Source organism: Hordeum vulgare, chromosome 2H (genome assembly GCF_904849725.1).
Source record: "Hordeum vulgare subsp. vulgare chromosome 2H, MorexV3_pseudomolecules_assembly, whole genome shotgun sequence".
NCBI classification, from domain to species: Eukaryota; Viridiplantae; Streptophyta; class Magnoliopsida; order Poales; family Poaceae; genus Hordeum; species Hordeum vulgare.
In genome coordinates this window covers 214,094,995-214,121,989 of record NC_058519.1, presented here as the reverse complement: position 1 = coordinate 214,121,989, position 26,995 = coordinate 214,094,995, and positions in this window count along the sequence as shown.

Below are 26,995 nucleotides of genomic sequence, written 5' to 3'. Positions count from 1 at the left end.
GTAGCAGTTCCCTTTGTGTGTGAGTTGCACACTTGCAAGTGATTAGATGTGGTATTGCTAGCATTGTGAGCCTTGTGGATTGCATCTAGTGGTGTGGAGTACACTTGGTAGGAGTTGTGCATGTGAGGTGTTTTCATTGTGTGTGTTGTGCCTTAAGGAGATAAGATGCACTAGCTACTCTTGTGGAGCCCATCTTTGGGAGTTTAAGGTGGTCTAAGGGATCTTGTAGTTTTATTTGCTTGCATTGATATAGTGGGGTGTGGGTGCCTCCCCCTCATCACATGTCTTGAGGTGAGGGGTAGCACTAGATAGCTATTTATGTTAGCATGTGAGGGTGTGGATTGTTGTGGTAGTTTGCATATTGTTGGTGACATGAATACTAGGAAGATACTAGTGGTGCTTGTGAGAGTGTGCACCATCACATGCCCATATGTGGGGGGTGTGTATACTCTCTTGTTATATAAAGATTTCTTGTGTGTGGGCTTGATGCTAGTGCTTGAGAGGAATTGTGGTGTTGGAGTTGTTGATGTGCATGACACAAACATGGGGTTCAAACCCCCATGTCACTTTGTCATTGTGTACATGAAACCCTCCGATGTAGTTGTCATCTTAAAAGTATACCTTTTGGATTTGTTTTTTTTTTCTTTTTGTTGAAAGTTTGGGCTTTGTTTCCATGGTATAGATGGAGCCCAAAGGCATGGATCTTGGTGTGTTAGTTGTAGGGGATGGTGCTCAATACCATAGTGGTGTCAAACACCTCTTGGGAACTTGTGTGTGCAAACTATGCCTAGACAAAGTGGGCATGTGGCTGGAAAAATTCCAGAATTTTGAACTCTGAAAATTTCACTAAGTCTGGAATGCTGAAAACATTTTCTTCCCCTGTGGATAAGGTTGTGCTGGTCATCGTGTGGAGAACTGGACTTAGTTCAGTGTTAGTGTTTTGAACCTGGTAGGTTTGTGAAGCTTCCTGTCAATTTTCAAGTCATTTGGAGTCCAGTAGCTTGTGTTTTTATGGCTGTCAAAAAGCTTCAGAACAGAAACAGAAACTCAGGTGCAGGAATTTTCACAAAGTCCCTGAGAACTGATGGTTTTGGGAAAGTTTGTGGCCTTGTATCTTCTAGATTTTAATTCCTTTTGCTGTGATTCTTGCTGGAGATGGTAGTGTTCTTGGTTGGCAACATCCATATATATTATTTGTCATGTTTGAAGACCTGTAGCTATGTTGCATGTGGCTCACAAACAGCTAAGATGCAGAAACTGGCAGATTGCGTAGTTTTGACATTTTGTTCAAAGTTTGTGTTTAATTGTTGTTGGGGTGTTCTACCTTGCTCCATTTCATTCATGTTGGGTTAATACATGTCTTGGCAACCTGGGAACACCAGATTTGTGCCAATTGTGTGTGTGGTGATGAATCTTTCACGTAGGGCTTCATATCGTGTTTCGTTGTTTCCCGTTGATCCGTAGCTCAGTTTGCAAAGTTCTTTATAGGGTTTTGCACCGTGTTTACGAGATGCATCTTTTCATATCATTCCCATGCATGTCCAAATGGTTTAGTGCAAAGTTCTGACCAGGAACTTGTTGTAGTTATTCTTGCTTGTGCTAGTGTTAGAAATAGTGGTGCATGCTCAACTTTCATCTCATGCATCATGTGATTGTTGCATTTTGTGGTGCTGCTGTTCATTGGCTGTCATTTTGTGTTGGGTAGCACCGGGAGCGGAGATCGATTACGTGGAGTCAGGAGAGTACTTGCAGGACGATCCAGAACCATTCCAAGCTGAGGATATCACAGGCAAGATGACATGACCTTGATCCCATATCTAGAATTGTTATGTTAGTTTCGATTCCACGTCATATTGCTCGCTGCCTACCACTGAAAATATATTGCCTCTTCATATGCCATGAGCCCAAACACCTTACTCTTTCCTAGCAAATTTGCATGGCTAGGTAGGCTTGCTCAGCTACTAATGTTAGCATTGTTAGTTGCAGGTGTTTTTCACTCATGAGTTGCCATGAGCTTGATATCATTATATTAATTTCTGGTATTTAATTAATGTATCTATATATTTGGTAAATGACGGGAGGCCTAGCCTTTTGCCGGGTGTCTTGTTCCGTTATTGCCGCCTTAGTTACCGGTTACCGGTGTTTGATTCCATAATGATCGCTCCTAACACGTTCGGGGTTGTTATGGGGACCCCCTTGATAAATCGCGTAGTGTTAAGGCTTGTCCGGCAGGACCCAACATTGGTACTATTTGCTAATCACTTAATAAAAAGCTGCATAGGGAATAGCTACCCCGAGGTTTCTTAATCAACAACCCGGGCCAGTGCTCCTCATGAGTGTTGGTCCAAACTGGGCAGACTATGGGGCCACCACAGGGCAACCTGAGGTTTGGTATACCTGTAGTGTGACTCATCCGGCGTGTCCTGAGACTGAGATACGCGGCTCTTATCAGGGTCGTCGACACGTCGGGAGGTCCTGCTGGCCTTGTCTTCCCTTAGCGGTATATCTTGCGTATAGGAATCCCGGTGAGGCTTTGGTTTACCCCAGAGTTGAGGTTTTCCTCTAAGGAATCCGACGAGATCACGAGATTCGTGATAGAGGATGACTTTGCGGCCTGTGTTCGTTTGTGATGGACTAGTTGGAGCACCCCTGCAGGGTTTAATCTTTCGGAAAGCCGTGCCCGCGGTTATGTGGCAACTTGGAATATTTTGTTAACATCCGGTATTAGAAAACTTAAATATAAACTAATAAAATATGCCAACTGTGTGCGTAACCGTGACTGTCCCTTCGAAGATCTCTCTTCGATCGGGAACACGGTGGGGTTATGAATGCCGTAGGTAGGTGTTCAGGATCACTTTCTGATCAAGTATTCACGATCGTTAGTATGGAACACTGTCACTTCTCCTTTGCGTAAGCTAGCCTCTTATTCAACCTTAGGATGCAGCAGCCTGAAACACTTCACCCCTTCCTTACCCAATAACATGACTAGTTCTGGCACCAAGGTCTTAGATTGCTGAGTCCCCGTGGCTCACGGATTCCTCCGACACTCCCAGCAGGTACAGGTACCCCAGAGGCAGATGATCTCGATGGCGCCCAGCTGGCGTGGCAGTACGACGAGGAGACAGATCGCCTTTACGTGAACTATCCAGAGGACTGAGCCGTGGTCGTGATCGTGGGCCTGCAGCGGGTAGCATAGCATTTTCCTTGTTTTGTAGTCCGTACCGGAACTACATTGATTGTATCGGCGTTGTACTCTGTATTATTAATAAGAAGACAGTTGAATCCCAGATTGTCTACTTTATTTACTATTATGTGCTATGTTTACTTGCTTGCAAAACACTTAGATGCGCTTCTTTCCTATTCGGGGGCCTCGACCCCCAGATCGGAAAGGACCGCATCTTGGTCGTTACAAGATCACAGGCCCCTGCGAGAATCCCAAAGGATCTCGGCGAGTGAAGCCTTACTGCGCGGATCATCCTCCTCCGAATCAGGTGAGTAACACTTGTCGAGTGCACTTAACTGTATTAATTCCTGTGGTTTGTTTAAATCTCTGCATGATGTCTAATGTTGCCGACTGAAATTTATGCATAAGTGGACCGACTGGTTCTCCCCCGTCTCGAACGGGAATCCGGCCGAGGAGGAGGAGGAAGGCAGCCAGGAGGGCAGCGTGGAGAGCGCTGAGTATGTCTCTGATAGCGGGGAATCGGAGGAGGAGACTAGCGAGGAGGAGGAGGAAGACGAAGAGCAGGACTCGCCGCCTCCGCAATTAGAGCATCGGACCAAGCGCCGACACGAGCCCGCCGTTCCCTCGGCTCCTCCTACGTCTTCGAGTGCTCCGCCCACTGTCCCGGTGGTCCCGAGTGTTCGAAGTTCCAAGAGGGCCAGGGATGCCGCTGCTGAGCCTACGGGTCAGTCTTCTAAGGCGGCCAAACCGACTGGCCTAAGCCTCGGAAGGCTCTGCCGCGAATGAGGGTTGTTGTCCCTGTCACCTCCACGTAAGTGTATCCATCTTCCAATTCCTTCTGATATCCGAGTGAACTCCTGTTTAATGGTCGAATGGATTTTACTCGACAGAGTCGCTACTTCTGCCACCTCTCCGGCGCGCCAGGAAGATGATCCCATGGACACGGACAACGTCTTCTCATCCCAGCCAGGTGCGTTGTAGTGACGCCGAGTGTTTTAAAATATCGCGTCTCGAATTCTATCATAGGTCCTACTTCTTTCTTTTTCTGAGACCTCGCGTCATTCGGCCTGTCAGGGGCAATTTGCCTGGACGAGGGCGACCAGGGGAGAGCCGAACCAGCTACGGAGCCTGTTCTTGAGGCTTCTCCACCTGCTGCTGCTCTCGCCGCCGACGTGCTGCCGACTGAGGCGCTGCCACAGACTGAACCGGTGCTGGTGGATGAGGAGCCGACTGGAGCGAACCTTGGGATGCCTCGGGAACTTCCGACGCTGCCAGGCTCGTCGAATGTCGAGTTCAACATCCAGCATCTCCTGGAGGAGCAGGTGGGAGCGGCCAAGGGAGCTATGGTGCAGGCGGAGCTGATGGCTGGAGAAGCCAAGAGGGCCTACGACTCCGTTGCGTCCTTGTACCAGCGGAGCTTGGAGCTGTGGGATGATATCCGAGTAAGTGGGCTAGTAAGTATTTACTTTTCTCTTGTAACCCACTCGGTGTTCTTGGATAGCATCTGTTGTTTGCAATGGGTTCACTCTGAGTGAACCCAGTGGGTGTAGTCCCCGAGACTTCTGTCGAGTGCTTGCACCGACAGTTGTCTTATACATATTGTCTTTACTTTGGTCGTGTCTGTAAATAATATAACCGACTGCGAGCAGTTGTGGCACTCGGAGTGCACTTACTGTAAGAGTCCCCAAGAGTAAGTTGTACTCAGGTCGGGTAGTATTGGCCTCGTAGGCGTAGGTGAAAACATGCATCTCAATAGGGCGGGCCTGCTTGAGTTGCATGCCAGTGGGGTCACTCTTAGTGAACCCACTGGGTGTAGTCCCCGAGACCGCTGTCCACTGCTTGCGCCGGCAGGGGTCTGAAGAACTTAGACTTCTATTTGTTGAACTTTCTGATTGTCCCTTGGTGTTTGTTTGCAGAAAACCTGTGAAATGGGGACGGCCTATGAGCCTCTCAGGGCAGAGAGGAATCAGTTCGCTGGTGAGCTTGATGCGGCCATGCTCGCAATGGCTGGCATGAAGGATGCTCTGGAGGGATGAGAGAAGTCATTGGAGCAGGCTCGTGAAGCGAACAAGGTGCTGACTGAGGAAGTGGAAAATATGAGGAAACAGAGGACTGCTCTCATGGGTCAGATGGTCGTGCTGAATAAACGATGCATAGCTCAGGAGAAGTATGTCAGCGACTGGGCTCGGCAGATGATGACGCGTCTGGCTGGTAAGTCCTGTTTTTTGCCGAGTGTTTGTCCTATGTACGTCACACTCGGCGCTTATTGCTTGCTTGTCCTTCTGTTGCAGATTTTTGTGTTGATGCTGAAGTTGAAGCAGTGGACGTGGAGCGATCGATTTGCGACAATGTGCCACTCGGCGAGGACGCCAATCGAGATTTGCTCCGGGCGCACATCCGCGTGGGCAAAGTTGGCCCTTTCATGGGTCAACTGAGAGAAGTTGTTGGTCGAATCGACAAGGAGCTTTGGCCAGAAGATGAGTTGCGGCAGGAGATGGAGAACCTGATGGCGCGACTGGAGGAGATTCCGAACCGAGTGCAGTCGTGGAAGAAATCTGCAGCTCATTGTGGTGCAGATGTTGCTCTGTCCTTGATCCGAGTCCATTGCAAGGAGGTGCGCGAGGAGAAGCTGAAGACATTGAAGGTCGCCAATACGAAGAAACTTCGATTTGAAGACTTCATGGAAACTTTCCTTGAGAGCGCTACCCGCATCGCCGACGGTATTGATCTGGACACGTTCGTAGAGCCCTCCAGTCCTGGCGTTAATCCGGATGATGCGTAAGAACACTATTATCCTCGGTATGCCGAGTGTTTATCTGTAAGGTACTTTGGCCACTGTTGTTGGCCGTCACATTCTTAGATCGATGCGGGTAAGCTTGATCCGCACCGAGTGAGCTGTCTTTGCTAGAACTTTTGAATCTAAATCAAAGCGTTTGCTCTTGTGTTGCAATGTTGTTTCGAGTGCGACCTTTAGCGCACACTCGGAGAAAACAATTACTTAGGTGATCCTTGATCATAGCGAAGTCCCCGAGTGCGACGTCTAGTGCACACTCGGAGGAAGTTATTACTTAGGTGATTCTTGATCACAGCTAAGTCCCCGAGTGTGGCATTTAGCGCACACTCGGAGGAAGTTATTACTTAGGTGATCCTTGATCACAACTAAGTCCTCGAATGCGACGTTTAGTGCACACTTAGAGGAAGTTATTACTTAGGTGATCCTTGATCACAGCTATGTAGCCGAGTGCGGCGTTTAGCGCACACTCAGAGGAAGTTATTACTTAGGTGATCCTTGATCACAGCTAAGTCCCCGAGTGCGGCGTTTAGAGCACACTCGGAGGAAGTTATTACTTAGGTGATTCTTGATCACAGCTAAATGCCCGAGTGCGACGCTTAGTGCACACTCGGAGGAAGTTATTACTTAGGTGATTCTTGATCACAGCTAAGTCCCCGAGTGCGACGCTTAGTGCACACTCGGAGGAAGTTATTACTTAGGTGATTCTTGATCACAGCTAAGTCCCCGAGTGCGACGCTTAGTGCACACTCGGAGGAAGTTATTACTTAGGTGATTCTTGATCACAGCTAAGTCCCCGAGTGCGACGCTTAGTGCACACTCGGAGGAATTTATTACTTAGGTGATTCTTGATCACAGCTAAGTCCCCGAGTGCGACGTTTAGCGCACACTCGGAGGAATTTATTACTTAGGTGATTCTTGATCACAGCTAAGTCCCCGAGTGCGACGTTTAGCGCACACTCGGAGAAAGTTATTACTTAGGTGATTCTTGATCACAACGAAGTCCCCGAGTGCGACGTTTAGCGCACACTCGGAGAAAGTTATTACTTAGGTGATTCTTGATCACAGCTAAGTCTCCGAGTGCGACGTTTAGTGCACACTCGGAGAAAGTTATTACTCAGGTGATTCTTGATCACAGCTACGTCCCCGAGCGCGACGTTTAGTGCACACTCGGAGAAATTTAGAACTTAGGTGATTCTTGATCACAGCTAAGTCCCTGAGTGCGACGCTTAGTGCACACTCGGAGGAGGTTATTACTTAGGTGATTCTTTATCACAGCTAAGTCCCTGAGTGCGACGTTTAGTGCACACTCGGAGAAATTTAGAACTTAGGTGATTCTTGATCACAGCTAAGTCCCCGAGTGCGACGTTTAGTGCACACTCGGAGAAAGTTAGAACTTAGGCGATTATGGATCGCAACTAAGTTTTTTTTTTGTGTATGACCGGAGTCTGCGATCGCGGAAGAACTCTAAATCTGCAAAAACTGAATCCGCTTTATATTATTTCATCAATACTTGTTCTTTACACTGCTTCAGTCGACGATCACGTGTAGAAGCGCTTCAGGAGGTCTCCATTCCATGCACGCGGCTCGTCTGTCTCCCTCTCGATGTTGTAGAGTCTGTATGCTCCGTTGTTCAGCACCTTGGAGATGATGAAGGGTCCTTCCCAGGCCGGGGCTAACTTGTGAGGTCTTTGTTGATCCACTCGGAGCACCAGGTCGCCTGCTTGGAACATGCGACTCCTGACGTGGCGTGCATGAAACCGCCGCAGATTTTGTTGATAAATGGTTGAGCGAGTCAGTGCCATCTCGCGCTCCTCCTCCAGAAGGTCCACTCCATCTTGCCTTGCTTGTTCTGCTTCAGCTTCAGAGAAGAGTTTGACTCGTGGCGCATTATGAAGCAAGTCACTCGGAAGGACCGCTTCTGCTCCATAAACGAGGAAGAATGGTGATCGTCCTGTAGATCTGTTCGGGGTTGTGCGGAGACCCCAAAGTACTGAAGGTAACTCGGTGACCCATGCGCCAGCGGCGTGGCCCACCTCTCGCAGGAGTCGGGGCTTCAAACCCTGAAGAATAAGTCCATTCGCCCGCTCCGCTTGTCCATTGGATTGAGGATGTGCTACGGAAGCAAAATCCACTCGGATACCTTGTCTTGCACAGAAACCTTTGAATCTGTCTGAGTCGAAGTTTGTCCCGTTGTCCGTGATTATGCTGTGAGGTACACCGAATCTGGAGATGATGTCCCTGACAAATTTGACGGCTGTTGAGGCGTCGAGTTTCTTGATGGGCTTGGCTTCTATCCATTTCGTGAACTTGTCGACTGCCACCAACACATGTGTGTATCCTCCTTGGCCTGTCTTGAATGGTCCGACTGTATCTAATCCCCAAACTGCAAACGACCACACAAGCGGGATTGTCTTCAACGCAGATGTTGGCTTATGGGACTTGTTGGAGTAGAACTGACAGCCCTCACATCGGTCGACCATATCTTTAGCCATCTCGTTTGCCTGCAGCCAGAAAAAACCAGCTCTGAATGCCTTGGCGACTATTGCTCTCGAAGAGGTGTGATGACCGCAGGTCCTCGAGTGAATATCTTCCAGGATCAACTGCCCCTCCTCTGGGGAGATGCAACATTGGAGAACGCCCGAGACGCTCTCCTTGTACAATTGGCCATCAATGACAGTGAACGACTTCGATCTGCGGATTATCTGCCTGGTCTGGACTTCGTCTTCTGGTAGTTCCTGTTTCAGGATATATGCAATGATCGGCACAGTCCAATCGGGGATGACAGTAAGAATCTCCACGACCAGATCAACCACAGCAGGTACGTCAACTTCAGTCGGATCTGTTGAACTCTTGGGCTGTACTGGTTCTTCTGTAAAAGGATCTTCTTTGACCGAAGGGAGGTGGAGGTGCTCGAGGCAGACGTCACTCGGGACTGGTCTCCGAGTGGATCCGAGTTTCGCCAATTCATCTGTTACTTGGTTTTTCAGTCGCGGAACATGGTGGAGTTCCAGACCTTCAAACTTTTTCTCAAGCTTCCTCACTGCATTGCAGTATGTGGTCATGGTGGGGTTCCTGACATCCCACTCTTTCATCACTTGATTGACCACCAAATCTGAATCGCCGTAGACCATCAGGCGACGGATGCCGAGTGAGATGGCCATGCGCAATCCGTAGAGGAGAGATTCATACTCTGCCTCGTTGTTGGAGGAATCGAAGTGTATCTGCAGCACGTACTTGAGTTTGTCGCCCTTTGGCGATATGATCACAACGCCAGCGTCGGAGCCATTCAACATCTTGGACCCATCAAAGAACATTGTCCAATGGGCCGAGTAGATGTGGGTTGGTTGCTGTTGTTCTACCCATTCTGCTATGAAGTCAGCCAGGGCTTGAGACGTAATAGCTTTCTTGGCCTCGAACTTGATATCGCAGTACAGCATCTCCATTGCCCACTTCGCCACTCGGCCTGACGCGTCTCGATTGTGGAGAATTTCCGACAACGGAGCATCAGAAACGACAGACACCGAGTGGTCTTGGAAATAATGAGCCACCTTCTTAGCAGTCATGTAAATCCCGTAGATAAGTTTTTGATAGTGGGGATACCTCTGCTTGGAAGAAGTCAGGACCTCGGAGACGTAGTACACTGGCCGCTGAACTTTGTATGCTTTGCCTTCTTCTTCTCGTTCGACTGTAAGAACAGTACTGACAACTTGATTCGTAGCCGCGATATACAAAAGAAGGGGTTCTTTACTGAGCGGAGCGGTAAGAACCGGCTTGGTGGAAAGTAGGACTTTGAGGTCGTCGAACACGACTTGGGCTTCGTCTGTCCACTCGAAAGTATCTGACTTCTTCATGAGTCGGTACAGAGGAAGTGCTTTCTCGCCGAGTCGACTGATGAACTTGCTCAAAGCCGCTAGGCAACCTGTGAGCCGTTGAACATCGTGTATTCTGACCGGCCACTCCATTCGAACGATGGTCCCGATCTTTTCGGGGTCGACATCGATTCCTCGTTCGGAAACAAAGAAACCGAGTAACTTTCCGCTGGGAACGCCGAATGAACATTTGGCGGGGTTGAGCTTGATATCGTACCTACGAAGGTTGGCGAATGTTTCTGCCAAGTCAGTCAGCAGGTCGGAACCATTGCGTGACTTGACTACGATATCATCCATATATGCCTCCACATTCCGACCGATCTGGTCGACAAGGCATTTTTCGATCATGCGCATAAAAGTAGCCCCTGCATTCTTCAAACCAAATGACATAGTGGTATAGCAGAAGCACCCGAATGGGGTGATAAAGGCTGTCTTTAATTCATCGGGACCATACAGACGGATCTGATGATACCCCGAGTAAGCATCAAGAAATGATAAACGCTCGCACCCTGCAGTCGAATCGACAATTTGATCTATGCGGGGGAGCGGAAAATGGTCCTTCGGGCAGACCTTATTGAGGTGTTTGAAGTCGATGCACATTCGGAGCAACTTGTCCTTCTTGGGCACCATGACAACATTGGCGAGCCACTCGGAGTGGTGAACCTCGCGAATGAAGTTGGCTGCCAGCAGCTTGGCCACCTCCTCCCCGATTGCCTTCCTCTTGTGCGCGGCGGACCGGCGCAAGCGCTCTCGGACGGGCCGAGCGACGGGGTCCACATGCAGTCGGTGCTCAGCCAACTCCCTGGGTACACCCGACATGTTAGAGGGTTTCCATGCGAAGATGTCCCAGTTCTCATGGAGGAATTGGGTGAGCTCGGCTTCCTATTTAGGATCGAGGGTAGTGAAGATGTTCGTCGAGGCAGCAGTGTCGTCCGTCGGGTGGATGCTGACCTTCTTTGTCTCTCCCGCCGACTGGAATGCAGATTCTGAAGCCGGCTTCTTCGAGCGCATCAGGTCGGGGGGTTGACTGTTTTCCTGTACTTGTCGAGCTCGAGGACGGCCATCTGCTGGTCGGCGATTCTTGATCCTTGCTGCAAGCACTCTTCGACCCGTTGCCGATTGCCTGTGATGGTGATCACGCCTTTTGGGCCTGGCATCTTCAGCTTCAAGTATACGTAGCATGGACGGGCCATGAAACTCACATACGCTGGGCGGCCCAGGATTGCGTGGTAAGCGCTCTGGAAATCCACCACCTCAAATGTGAGCTTTTCCTTGCGAAAGTTCTTGTCGGAGTCGAAAACGACGTCCAATGCGATCTGGCCGAGTGACTTGGCCTTCCGTCCAGGGACGACTCCATGGAAGTGCATATTGCTCTCGCTGAGTTTGGACATCGGAATGTCCATCCCCTTGAGAGTGTCGGCGTACATGATGTTCAAGCCGTTGCTGCCGTCCATGAGGACTTTGCGCAGTCGGACTCCTTCCACCACCGGGTCGACGACCAGAGCTTGTCTTCCTGGGTGGGAACATGCGATGGATTATCCGACTGGTCAAAGGTGATCGCAGTCTGAGACCATTTAAGGAACTTGGGGCTGGTTGGAGTGGCCATGTTAACCTCCCTGTTCACCAGCTTCAGTCGACTCTTGCTTTCGACGTCAGCAAAAGTCATGAGTGTCGCATGGACTTGGGGGAACGGATCCTCCTTATCCTCCTCATCTTGTTCATTGACCTTCTCACTCGGTTGCCCTTCGCCGAACCCCTAGATCAGGAGGCGGCACTGCCGAGTGGTATGCTTTGGATATATGGGGTTGCCCTCTTCGTCCATCTTCGTATGAACCGGGCATGGCTGGTCCAGGATGGGATTATTGAACTGCTTCTTTTTGGGGGTAAACTGCGCCTTCCCTTTGCCCTTGAACTTGGCATTGGTTACAACTGCAGCTTCTGCCTGCGGAGTGGATGGAGATTTTTGCTTTTGCTTCCGAGTGTTGCTTCCATCTCCGTCGCCGACTGTCTTGTGCTTGCCGCTTCGGATGCGGTCCTCTTCTTCACCATTTGCGTAGCGGGCTGCTATCTCCATCATCTTACTCATGGAAATGTCACCCGTTCGGCCGAACTTCAGGTACAGCTCTCTGTACCGCACGCCTGCCTTGAAGGCGCAGACTGCTTGATGCTCGGTGACGTTCTCCACCGTGTGGTAGAGAGTTGTCCAACGCTGAATTTAGTCGCGCAGGGGCTCATTCGGCTTCTGGATGCAATGCTGGAGCTCCACGAGGCCCGCAGGGCGCTTGCACGTCTCTTCGAAGGTCTTGATGAACACTCGGGCCAGATCTGCCCAATAGTAGATGCTTGAGGGGGCTAACTGATTCAGCCACGCTCGCGCCGAGCCGTCGAGCATAAGAGGGAGGTGCTTCATGGCGACATGGTCATCCCCTCCTTCGATCTGGACTGCCACTCGGTAGTCGTCTAGCCATGTTTCTGGCTTGGACTCTCCTGTAAACTTACTGATTCCCGCCGCCAATCGGAAGTTGGGCGGGATGTCAGCTGAGCGGATGGCTCGACTAAAACACTCGGGACCAGACACGATGGTCCTGCTTCCACTTGGACGGTCCATATCGTGACCATCGCGGTGGGCTCGGCCCCTATCGACCCTTCGCTGGGCGATACGCCCTCTTGCGTCGGGTCTTGGGTCGTAAGTGTCGCCGACTGAACGCCGATCATCATGATGTCGGGACCCATAGGGCCCACCCCGCAGAGGGGTGCGTGAGCGGCGGCGATGTTCGTGAATCATGGAACGGTTGCCTCCCTTGTGGCGCTGATGGGAACCAGGGCTATGAACCGACCGATGCGTATTCGCATGAACGGAACTGTTATGGATCCTGTTGTTCGACTGGGAGACCGCCGAATTCTGCTGCTGCACCGTGTGCAATAGGGCTCGGATCTGCTCGATCCATCTTCCTGCCTCTGAATCAGTCGGCTGGAGGGAATCGACTATCTTGGCAGCCGCAGCCAAGTTGAGGAGGGGTGTGCGGAACAACTCTACATTGCTCCGCCGAGTGTGCCAACTTGCAGAACGGCGAGGTGGACGGCGCGCGTCGGACGTTTCGCCGACCTCGCGCTCGCTTCGGCCAGCTTGACGGGGATCTTCATGGGAGTTGGCCATGTATACTTCTGCTGCGGGCCTGCGACCCGCATACTCGGAAGGAAACTCAGTCGGAACCGAGTCCGAGTGCTGGGACAGCGGGGCAACCACAACGGACTCTAGAACCGCCACTTGTGAGGATGCGTTCTGGCGCGCCTGGGCGTGTTGCACCCAACGCTGGAGCCGCGGACGGCGAGACCGCTTGCTACGGCGCGTGACGGCGGTGCAGGTCGACACCGGAGCCGACTGTTGGAGAAGAAGAATGCCGCGGGCGCCGGCACGGAAGTGCGTAGCCCCGCGACGGGGAAGCGCCTCGACGTCGAGAGGAGCATCCTGAAGCCACGCCGAATCGTCGATGATGAAGGAGAGAGCACCGAAGAAGATCTGGTGACCCATGCTCGAACCTCCACCGGACGACATGATGAAAGGAAGTAGTCACAAACTCGCCGGAAGTCGCTTAGACGCCTGCCCCAAGGTGGGCGCCAACTGTCGTGGGTATAAGCCTGACAGTAGATGTGTAGGGTACGAAAAGGATGGGCAGAGTCCTAGCTACGGTGAGGATGTATGAATTCAGGCCCCTCTGTGGTGGAGGTAATAGCCCTACGTCTCAGTGCTTAGGGAGCTTGTTGTCGAGTGGAATAGGGAATACAATGAGTTGCTAACCCCTTTACCAGCGGGGGAGGGTGGCTTATATAGAGTGCGCTGCCCTCCACAACGGTTCCGGTACAGGGGTGGAGTAGTGGCGATTGAATGTGTACGTTACAGGTAACGTACGCCCTAAATGCTAATAAATGCACCTGGAGACGTACGACCGTTTCCCTCCAGGGGGGTTACGATGTACCGAGTGGTATCCAGTCGGTTAGTTTGATATGCTCCGAATGCTAGTCTCCGACTGGATAATCGAGGGCACATTACCGACTCGATGACAGGGACTCCTTAATTCAGTCGGAGCTGACTAAGGGTCTAGTCCTTTGCGAGGGGTAGTCCTTGGGTAGGACCTACAGGGCAGGCCTATGACCCTACCCTAGGACTATAACCCCATCAATGATTAATTGAACTCATTATCACGAACATAGTCAACACGTCTTTGCAAATTATGTTGTAGCTTGCATTGTAGCTCTACTGCTTTTAATATGTTCCTAGAGAAAAAATAGTTGAAAGATGATAGTAGCAATTATGCGTACTAGGTCTGTAAACTGAGGATTGTCCTCATTGCTACATAGAAGGCTTATGTCCTTAATGCACCGCTCGGTGTGTTAAACCCCGATCATCATTTGTAGATATTGCGAACATCTGACATACATGTTTTTGATGACTACATGATAGTTCAGTACATAATGCTTAAGCGTCTTAGAATTGAGGCATTGAAGACGTTTGGAACGTCGCGGGACATAGGAGATGTTCCAAGGGATGAAATTGGGACTTCAAGATCGTTCCCTTGTTGAGAGGTATGAGACCTCCGACAAGATTCTTTGTCTACAAAGTAAGGGAGAAAAGGTCAATCGTTGAGCATGTGCTCAGATTGTGTGAGTGCTACAATCACTTGAATCGAGTGGGAGTTAATCTTCCAGATGAGATAGTGATGGTAATCCAAAGTCACTACCACTAACCTATAGAGCTTCATGATGAACTATAACATATTAGGGATAGATATAATGATCCTTGAGCTATTCGTGATGTTTGACACCGCGAAAGTAGAATTCAAAAAGGAGCATCAATTGTTGATGGTTAGTAAAACCACTAGTTTCAAGAAGGGCAAGGGCAAGAGGAGATACTTCATGAATGGCAAACTAGTTTCCTCTCTAGTAATGAAACCCAAGGTTAAACCCAAACCTGAGACTAAGTGCTTCTATCACGAGGGGGACGGTCACTGGAGCGGAACTACCCTAGTTACTTGGTAGATGAGAAGGCTAGCAAAGTCGACAAAAGTATATCCAATATACATGATAATGATGTTTACTTTACGAGTACTCCTAGTAGCACTAGGGTATTAGATACCGAATCGGTTGCTAAGTGTTAGTAACTCGAAATGAAAGCTACTGAATAAATGGAGACTAACTAAAGGCGAGGTGACAATATGTGTTGGAAGTGTTTCCAAGGTTGATGTGATCAAATATCGCACGCTCCCTCTACCATCGGGATTAGTATTAAACCTAAATAATTGTTATTTGGTATTTGCTTTGAGCATAGACATGATTAGATTGTGATTATCACAATACGGTTATTCATTTAAAGAGAATAATGGTTACTCTGTTTATCTGAAACCTTCAATGGTCTTGCACCTAAAATTAATGGTTTATTGAATCTCGATCGTAGTGATACGCACGTTCATAATATTGATGCCAAAAGATACAAAGTAGTAATGATAGTACCACTTACTTGTGGCACTGCCGCTTGAGTCATATTGGTGTAAAACACATGAAGGAGCTCCATACTGATGGATCTTTGAACTCACTCATTTTTGAAACGTTTGAGACATGCGAACCATGTCTATTGGGATAAACTCATGAAGAAACTCCATGCAGATGGATCGTTTGGACTCACTTGATCTTGAATCACTTGAGACATGTGAACCATACCACATGGGCAAGATGACTAAAGACCTCGTTTTCTAGTGAGATAGAACAAGAAAGTAACTTGTTGGAAGCAATACATTTTGATGTGTGCAGTCCAATGAGTGTTGAGGTAGGCAGTGGATATCGTTATGTTCTTACTTGACAGATGATTCTAGTAGATACTAGTATATTTACTTGACAAAACACAAGTCTGAATTATTGAAAGGTTCAAGTAATTTTTGAGTGAAGTTGAAGATCGTGGTGACAAGAGGACAAAATGTGTACGATATGATCATAGAGATGACTATCTCAGTTCCGAGCTTGGTACACAATTAAGACATTGTGAAAATTGTTTCACAACTAATGCCAACTGGAACACCATAGTGTGATGGTGTGTCCAAACATCGTAACCGTGCCCTATTGGATATGATGCACACTATGGTGTCTCTTATCGAATTACCACTATCGTTTTTGGGTTATGCATTAGAGACAACCGCCTTCGCTTTAAATAAGGCACCACGAAATTCCGTAGAGATGACACCATATGAACTATGGTTTGGAGAAACGAAAGCTGTCATTTCTTAAAAGTTTGGGGTTGCGATGCTTATGTGAAAAAATTTCAGCCTAATAAGCTCGAACCCAAAGCGGATAAATGCATCTTCATAGGACACCCAAAACAGTTGGTTATACCTACTATCTCAGATCCGAAAGCAAAGTGTTTAGAAATGGGTCCTTTCTCGAAAAATGGTTTCTCTCCAAAGAATTGAGTGGGAGGATGGTGGAATTTGATGAGGTTATTGAACCATCACTTCAACCAGTATGTAGCAGGGCACAGGAAGTTCTTCCTATGGTGCCTGCTCCAATTGAAGTGGAAAGCTGATGATGGTGATCATGAAGCTTTGGATCAAGTTACTACCAAACATCGTAGGTCGACAGGGAAATGTACTACTCTAGAGTGGTACAATAATCATGTCTTGGAGGTCATGTTGCTGGACAACAATGAACCTACGAGCTATGGAGAAGCGATGGTGGGCCCGGATTCCAACAAATGTTGGAGGCTATGAAATCCGAGAGAGAATCCATGTATGAAAAAAAAGTGTAGACTTTGGAAGAACTACTTCATGGTTGTAAGACTGTTAAGTACATATGGATCTTTAAAAGGAAGACAAACTATGATGGTGAAAAGTCACCATTAAGAAAGCTCGACTTGTCGCAAAAATGTTTCTGACAAGTTCAAAGAGTTGACTATGATGAGACTTTCTCACTCGTAGTGATGCTAAGAGTCTGTTGGAATTATGTTAGCAGTTTATGTATTATTTATGAAATCTTGCAGATAGGATGTCAAAACATTGTTTCCTCAATGGTTTCGTTGAGGAAAGGTTGTATGTGATACAACAAGAAGGTTTTTCTATCCTAAGGATGCTAACAAGTATGCAAGCTCCAGGGATCCTTCTATGGACTGGAGCAAACATCTCGGAGTTGGAATATAAGCTTTGACGAGATGATCAAAGTTTTTGGGTTTATACATGGTTTTTGAGAAACTTGTATTTCCAACGAAGTGAGTGGGAGCACTACAATTTTTTTGATGAGTATATGTGGTTGACATATTGTTGATCGGATATAATGTAGAAATTTTGGAAAGCATAAAGGGTTGTGTGAAAAGTGTTTTTCAATGGAAAACCTGGATTAAACTACTTGAACATTGAGCATAAAGATCAATGGAGATAGAACAAAGCGCTTAATAGAACTTTCAACGAAATGCATGCCTTGACAAGTTTTTTAAGGAGTTCAAAATAGATCGGCAAAGGGGTTCTTGGTTGTGTTGTAAGGTGTGTATTGTTGGAAATATGCCCTAGATGCAATAATAAATTGGTTTTTATTATATTTCATTGTTCATGATAATTGTCTATTATTCATGCTATAATAGTATTAACCGGAAACCGTGATACATGTATGAATACATAGACCACAACATGTCCCTAGTAAGACTCTAGTTGGCTAGCTCGTTAATCAATAGATGGTCATGATTTCCTGATCATGGACATTGGATGTCATTGATAACGGTATGACATCATTAGGAGAATGATGAGATGGACAATACCCAATCCTAAGCATAGCACTAGATCGTCTTGTTTGTCCGCTAAAGCTTTTCTAATGTCAAGTATCATTTCCTTAGACCATGAGATTGTGCAACTCCCGGATATTGTAGGAGAGCTTCGGGTGTATCAAACGTCACAACGTAACTGGGTGATTATAAAGGTGCACTACAGGTATCTCCGAAAGTGTCCTTTGGGTTGGTACGAATCGAGACTGGGATTTGTCACTCCATGTGACGGAGAGTTATCTCTGGGCCCATTCGGCAGTTCATCATCATATTGAGCTCAGTGTGTCTAAGGTTTTAGCCATGGGATGATGTGTTGCGGAACGAGTAAAGAGACTTGCGGGTAACGAGATTGAACAAGGTATAGGGATACCGATGATCGAATCTTGGGCAAGTGTCATACTGGTAGACAAAGGGAATTGCATACGGGGTTGATTGAATCCCCGACATCGTGGTTCATCCGATGAGATCATCGTGGAACATGTCGGCGCCAACATGGATATCCAGACCCCATTGTTGGTTATTGACTGGAGACGTGTCTCGGTCATGTCTGCATGGTTTCCGAACCCGTAGGGTCTACACACTTAAGGTTCGATGACGCTAGGGTTGTTATGGGAATAGTGTACGTGGTTAGGGAAGGTTATTCGGAGTGCCGGATGAGATCCGTACATCACGAGGAGCTCCAGAATGGTCCGGAGGTAAATATTTCATATATAGGAAGTGAGGATTTGACCGCTGGAAGTCTTTCGGGCATCACCGGTAATGTACCGGGACCACCGAAAGGGTTTCGGGGATCCACTAGGAAGGGCCGCCAGCCCAAAGTGCTACATGGGCCAAAAGTGGATGGGAACCAGCCCCTAGGTGGGATGGTGCGCCACCACTAAGGGCCGAAGGCGCAACAAGGGGGTAAAGGGACAAACCCTAGGCATGGAGGGGCTGCCTTGGGCCCAAGGCCCACCCTAGGGCGCCACCCCTCCACCCATCTAGGGTTGCCACACCCCTTATGGTGGAAGCCCTAAGGGTGGGCACCCTCGTCCCTCTCCTCCTATATATAGTGGAGGGTTTGGGGCTGTTTGAGATACAGTCTCTCTCTCTCTCAGCGCAGCCCTACTCCTCCTCCTCGTCGTCCTCCGTAATGCTGGGCGAAGTCGTGTAGGAATACCACGCAGCTCCACCGTCACCACGCCGTCGTGCTGCCGGAGCTCTCCCTCAACCTCTCCTCCCTCCTTGCTGGATCAAGGCGTTGGAGACGTCACCGGGCTGCACGTGTGTTGAAAGCGGAGGCACCGGTGTTCGGAGCTTAGATCGGAATCCACCATGATCTGAACCAATACAAGTACGACTCCATCAACCGCGTTCTAGTAATGCTTCCGCTTAGCAATCATCAAAGGTATGAAGATGCTCTACTCCTTTGCTCATTTCTGGCTTCTCCTAGATAGATCCTTGCGTGGCGTAGGAATTTTTTTGAAATCACTACGTTCCCCAACAGTGGTATCATAGCCAAGGTTCTATGTGTAGATTCTATGCACGAGTATAACACAAAAGTTGTGTTCGCTGATTTTGTAAATTGCTTGCCGTTACTAGTCTTATCTTGATTCGGCGGCATCGTGGGATGAAGCGACTCAGACCGAATTTACACGTACTTTTACGTGAGACTGGTTCCACCGACCGACATGCACTTGTTGCATAAGGTGGCTAGCGGGTGTCTGTCTCTCCCACTTTAATCGGATCGGATTCGATGAAGAGGGTCCTTATGAAGGGTAAATAGCATTGGCATATCAACATTGTGGCTATCACATAGGTAAGAAGCATTTTTGCTAGAAACCCAAATCAGCCACGTAAAACTTCCAACAACAATTAGAGGACGTCTAACTTGTTTTTGCAGGGTATGCTATGTGATGTGATATGGACAAAATGATGTGATGTTACATATGTTATGTATGAGATTGATCATGTTCTTGTAATAGGCTTCAGGAGTTGCATGTCGATGAGTATGACAACCAACAGGATACATAGGAGTTGTCTTAATTTATTGTATGAGATGCAACACCATGTGATTACTTTACTTTATTGCTAAATGTTAGCTATAGTAGTAGAAGTAATAGTTAGCGAGACGACTTCACGGAGACACAATGATGGATATCATGATGATGAAGATCATTGTGTCATGCCGTTGACAATGATGATCATGCCCCAAAGATAGAGATCAAAGAAGCAAGATGATAATGGCCATATCATGTCACTATATGATTGCATGTGATGTTTATCATGTTTTTCATCTTATTGCCTATAACGATGGTAGCAAAGATAAGATGATCCCTCATTAAAATTTCGAGATATGTATTCCCCTAATGAGCACCATTGCGAAGGATCGTTGTCTCGAAGCACCACGTGATGATCAGGTGTGATAGATTCTAATGCTCGCATACAACGGGTGTAAGCCAGATTTACACATGCAAAACACTTAGGTTAACTCTACGAGCCTAGCATGTACAGAAATGACATCAAAATATGGGAGACCGAAAGGTCGAAATGAGTCGTATGGATGATAGATCGACATGGAGATGCTCACCATCGATGACTAGTCCGTCTCACGTGATGATCGGACACGGGCTAATCGACGTGGATCATGTTTCACTTGGATGAATAGAGGGATGCCGATCTAAGTGGGAGTTCATTGAATAATTTGATTAGATGAACTAAATTATCATGAACATAGTCAAAAGGTCTTTACAACATATGTTATAAATTGCGCTATAGCTCTGCGGGTTTTTTACGTTCCTAGAGAAAACTTAGTTGAAAGATGATAGTAGCAATTATGCGGACTGGGTCTGTTAACTGAGGATTGTCATCATTGTTGCACAGAAGGCTTATGTCCTTAATGCATCGCTCGGTGTGCTGAACCCCAAGCGCTGTCTGTGGATGTTGCGAACATCTCACATACACGTTTATGATGACTACGTGATAGTTCAGAGTGTAACGCTTAACGGCTCAGAATTGAGGCACCGAAGATGTTGATACGTCCCAAATGTATCTACAATTTCTACTTGTTCCATGATCTTTTCGGTAACATTGTTATATGTTTTGCCACACTTTTATATCATTTTACACATATTTCGACTAACCTACTAATTTCGTGCAACCAGTGCCAGTTTCTGTCTGTTGATGTCTATTTTCCAGGGGCTTTTACCAAATTTTACGAAGCCAGAAAAAATCCAGAAAAAATACATAAAAATCAGCGAAACAAAAGCTTCCGGATCACCGAAGGAGGGCCAGGGGCCTCACAGGCGGCCTGCTGGCGTGGCCAAGCCCTAGGTCGCGCCATGAGGTTGCCTGGGTGGGTCCCACCTCCGTCGGTGCCCTCCTTTGGACTATATTTAGAATCCCGAGAGTAAACCCTCGCAGACTTTCTCGAATCACAAATTTCTCCATCGTTCCGCCACCGCAGCGCTTTCGAGATCGGGAGCGTCAGGAGATCTCTTCCTCGCACCCTGCCGGAGGGAGGATTGACCTCCGGGAGCTTCTCCACCGCCATGGACGCTTCCCAGACATGTCGTGAGTAGTCCTCCTTGGACCATGAGTCCATGACGAGTATCTATGTGATGTCTTCTCTCCAATCTTGTGCTTCAATGGTTAGTCCTTGTGAGCACCCTACATGATCAAGGCATCTATGTAATTCTCATCCTATTTCTATGTTCAGTTTGTTGGGATCCGATGGATTATGAGATGATGTTCAAATTGTTATGAGTTATATATTTGATTATCCTTTTATATTATGTTCCTTAGTGATTCATACATGTTCACTGTTTCTTTTTATTGCTTTGTCCAAGTAGTAGATTGCAACTCCAAGAGGGAGCGTTATGCATGATTGTGGCTTCATGCCCCTCGATGTCTAGCTTGAGTGACAGAAACATGAGACTAGGGGATGTGCTTGTTTCCACCAGAGAGAAAACAACAGTGCTTGTAACCATGGTTGCAAGGATTGTTTACCTTACGCATAGTTCGTTAATGCAGTTGTCCGTTGCTTTGAGTTTACGCTTTGGGTGGGGCTCGCAACTTAATACCGGAGAGATGATCTAGATAGATATCTCAAGGTGGATGATTAGTAAGTAGATGCTGGCGAATAAACGGTCTACTTATCTTGGCGTACTTCCCATTACTATTGAACCTCTAACTATCAAGGAGCATAATTAGCATTGCGGTGCGATCATAATTCTGTCAATTGCCCAACTGTGATTTGTTTACCCTAGCATAGTTGTTTATCGTCTTTTGGGAGAGGGACATCACTAGTGAACATCATGTGACTTCGGTCCATATCACCATCATAGTTTACACCTCCATCATTTACCGCTTTCATTTACTATTCCATTGCAATCACTATTACCTTCTCGCTTGTGTTTTGATCCTTTGCAAACTACAAGGCCAGAGAGATTGACAACCTCGTTGTACTCGTTGGGAGCAAAGTTATTGTTGTGTGTGCAGGTCCATGTCTTCTGCTAGCGCCAGGGTGGAAGACACCTACTTGTTGAGCCTAGGAGTCCTCTTGGTTCGATAAACCTTACAGTCCACCTCCCACTTGGGGTAACCAATGAGGGGCGAGAAGTATATCTAGCAACTGGTCATCAAGCGAATTTCTGGCGCCGTTGTCGGGGACTCCAGTCTTCAAGATAGGGCAGTTGCACGATATCTCGTACCTGTGCCTTTTAGTCTTGTTAGTTTGCTTTCTAGTCTTTTCTTTAGAGTCTTATACCAAAAACCCAAAAAAAATAGTTGCTTTGCTCTTGCTTGTTGCCGCTGCTATGGGTTCCACTGAAAACACCAAGTTGGGTGACTCCACTAGTCACAACATCAATGATTATACCTTCTCCTCTATTGCCCGAGTTACCACTAAGGGTGTTTTTACAAGTAAACCATGTGACTATACTAGTCATTATGGAGAATTATGCCCATAGCATGGTTGTGTCGGTAAGCCACAAGATCTTTGGTTTGAAGTTGCTCCTACACGTCCCCAAACTTGGGAAGACGTCCAAACTCTTATAATGGAGAGCAAATAAAACATAGAGGATGACACTACAATTTTACTTAATAGCAATAATATTGATTTTGACAATTGTATTCTCTCCGAAGTCGTCACCTTTTTGCAAAGAATGGCTAAAGACCCCCACACTAGTACACTTAATATTGCCTTCACCGAGCATATTACCAATTCTCTTATAAAAGCTAGGGAGGAGAAGCTCAAGCTTGAGAGTTCTATTCCTAGAAAACTAAAAGATGGTTGGGATCTTATGGTCAAAATAAAACTGATAATATCTCTTGCTTTGCTTTGTGTGATGTTGGAGCTAGTGCTTCCCTTATGCCCAAAAGAATGTATGATATGCTTGATTGGAAAGCTTATGATCCATGTTCTTTTGGTGTTCGTCTTGTTGATTCTTCCATAAAGAAACCTTTATGGAGAATTGATGATGTTCTTATTATTGTTAATGATAATTATGTGTCCGTTGATTTTCTTATTATGGATATTGAATGTGATCCTTCATATCCAATTATTTTGGGACGTCCTTTTCTTCGCTCCGTTGGTACTATCATTGACATGAAAGAGGGAATTATTAAATTCCAATTTTATGTTAAAAAGGGAATGGAACACTTCCCTAGAAAGAAGATTAAGTTACCTTATGAGTCCGTTACTCGGGCAAGTTATTCTTTTGGAGTTAATAATACTTGATCTTCTTGCATTATACCTAGCTCAAAGGCATAAAAGAAAGCGCTTGTTGGGAGGCAACCCAATTTGTTTTTACTTGATGTTTTAGTGGTATTGATGTGTGTTACTACTATAGCAACATCATTGTGTCTTTATTTTTTAAGCTTTGTGCCAAGTTATAGCCTCCGATTGCAAGAAAGTTCAAAAATTGTGACATGTTGTCCAGAAACAGATTATGTCTCCTTGACGGAACAATTCGCCAAAACTCACCAGATCATATTTCTGATCTGAATGTTTTTGAAAGCATGCTCTATATAATTTCCTTTCTGGCATCTATTCTGAGTTTTTTGATTTGAGTTCAGAAGTGCCCTGAATAAATTATTTACTACCTGATGTTCTGTTTTTCACAGATTTTGTCATGTTTTGTGTTTCCATTGTTTTGCAAATCCTAAGCTTGCTTTTTTATTTGCAAAAATATTTTGGCAATCATGAGAAGCAGTAGATTTTCATGAAAATATTTATTTCTAGCAGGTAATGAATTATTTTATTAAGGGTATTAACCACTCTAATCAGCTTATGATGAGTTTCATATGAAGGGAGTTTTCAAGTATGTGATGGGAGAGATGATGAAAGAAGATACAGGAGTATCAAGCGCTCAAGCTTGGGGATGCCCCCATGCACCCGAAGAAATATTCAAGGATACTCAAGCGTCTAAGCTTGGGGATGGCCCCATGCATCCCCTTCTCTATCAACAATCATCAGTTCGTCCATCTCCATGCTATATTATTATCACTTCATATGATATGTGCTATGCTTGGAGCGTCCCGCTATTTGCTTATTAGTTTGTTTTAGTTTTGCTTGTTGTTCATAACAAGTCGGAACCTAGCCTAACTTGTTTGGGAGAGAGACATGCTCCATTCCACTCTAGAACACAACATAGGTTTTCATGCTTATCTTTTAGTGTGTTTTTTATCTTTTCGTAGCTACAGTCATGCTTAGCTCTTAGTTTTCATTCTTATCTTTTTAAGACCTATTATTTAGGTTGATTTTGGAACTCTCTTGATTTATCATGCTTATCTTGTTTAGAGACTTGGCTCATTGCACTGAGTTGTGTGTCTTGCATGAGTAGGTAACTGAGATAGTTATTTAAGTATAGTAGTAACTTGCAATAGTTTTGAGGTATTTATTTGAGTAATGTTTGGACTATTGGTGCCAAGAGCTTGAGCCTATTAGTGATAGTGTCGTATTTTGGGATATCCCTGTGTTCCTAAAAAATTAAAAATTAGTTGAGAACTCTAGCTACTAAATTGATCGCTAACCTTTGGAGGAGTTGGAATATATAGAGTACACTCACGTTACCATGAGTTGATGATGCGCAAGGATAACCAAACCCCCAAACACTCATCCTCAGGGTACTTGTGTCCTTGTGAATATCCTAACTAGATAGAGAGTTACCGATAATATGTGTATGAGTTCTTCGGACTAATGTGAGTATTCGATTGTTGTCACTTCCACCATCCACATTTTGCTAGCCTCTTCAGTACCGTGCATTTCCCTTTCTCACATTGAGAGTTCGTGCAAACTCCGCCGCTGCATCCAAACCCATGACATTATACGCTATGTCATACATAAGCCTCATTATATCTTTCCTCAAAACAGCCACCATACCTACCTATTTAGGCATACATTGCCATGCAACATCCATCATCTAATGACTTGATCTTCATGTCATACATGCTTTTGCTTGATCATAGAGTCGCATGCTAGTTGGGCCTTACCCTTATTACTGCTACATGACGCGCTAGTATCATTGCATATCCTGCTACACTGGTAGAAGCATACATTTGCATCCATCATGATAATTTTCACTTGTCTTTATGTTGAATACTTCTTATAAAGTGTGATGATTTTTCTTTTTATTCATGTAAAATATAGGGTGTTGCCCTTAAGTGAGGTAAAGATCCCAAAGTGGACAAAACAAAAGATCCCAAAGAGGACAAATGAGAGATAAAAAGAAAGAGCCAAAGAGGCCACAAAATAAAAAAAAAAGAGAGAAAAGAAAAAAAAAGAAGGGGGAAACACTACTATTCCTTCTGAAAGATCCTCACTCGTACTCCATTGGTATATTGGTACTACATTGAGATTATCATTCATGCATAACTATGTGTGGACCCTTACACTATAGAACTTGGATTGCATATTCCAATGATGAGCCTCCTCAAATGAGCTCTAGGTCTTCATGAGCAAACCAGTTGGATGCACCCCCACTAGTTCTATTGGAGATCTTACCTTAGCTCATATGTGCATCCGTTACATGGCAATCCCTACTCCTCACATCATATCTATCATTTTGCTTTCTCTCGCCTATGGTTGTCCTCATTGATGTGAGCCTATCACACATTTTTATCTTCCTTCCCCATCATTATTATATTTGCCATCCTAAGTGCCAACATATCTTGCTTACGCTCATCCATTACATGAGTACTCAAAGTCGAAACGGAGAGGATGATTTTGGCTAGTGCCTGACTAGTGGTCTGGGGATGAGTCAAAATAATATTCTGAAGGAGACCAAGTGTGAAATTTTGGTAGATTGAGTTCTCAATTAAAAAATATTTTATGATCTCAACCCATCTCCCACTTCTTGCACGTAAACACCACTTGGAGACATTCAAGTCACGAACAGCGAGAGCTCTTGCACCTTTATGTTCTTACTTTGCTAAACTCAATACTAGATATAGACTCTTGCTTGTTATTGTCTTGACTTGAATTGCATATCTCACTTACTTTACTTTGAAGTTCTTATATGTGTGTTAGCATGTCACCACAGAAATTATTGTGTTATCATTTATCTACTCGAGGACGAGCAGAAATTAAGCTTGGGGATGTCTATACGTCCCAAACGTATCTATAATTTCTGCTTGTTCCATGATTTTTTATGGTGACATTGTTATATGTTTTGCCACACTTTTATATCATTTTACACATATTTGGACTAACCTACTAACTCAGTGCACCCAGTGCCAGATTCTCTCTGCTGATGTCTATTTTGCAGGGGCTTTTACCTAATTTTCCGAAGCCTGAAAAAATCCAGAAAAAATATATAAAAAATCAGCGAAATAGAAGCTTCCGGATCACCGAAGGAGGGCCAGAGGGGGGCCAGGGATCACCGAAGGAGGTCGCCTGGGTGGGTCCCACCTCCTCCGGTGCCCTCATTTGGCCTATATTTAGAGTCCCGAGAGGAAACCCTCGCAGACTTTCCGGAATCGTGAATTTCTCCATCGTTCAGTCGCCGCAGCGCTTCCGATATCGGGAGCGTCAGGAGACCTCTTCCAGGCACCCTGACCGAGGGAGGATTGACCTCCGGGAGCTTCTCCACCGCCATGGACGCTTCCCGGACGTGCCGTGAGGAGTCCTCATTGGACCATGAGTCCATGACCAGTAGCTATGTGATGTCTTCTCTCCAATCTTGTGCTTCAATGGTTAGTCCTTGTGAGTTGCCCTACATGATCAAGGCATCTATGTAATTCTCGTGCTATTGCTATGTTCGGTTTGTTGGGATCCGATGGATTATGACATTATGTTCAGATTGTTATGAGTTATATATTTGATTATCCTTTTATATTATGTTCCTTAGTGATTCATGCATGTTCTCCGTTGC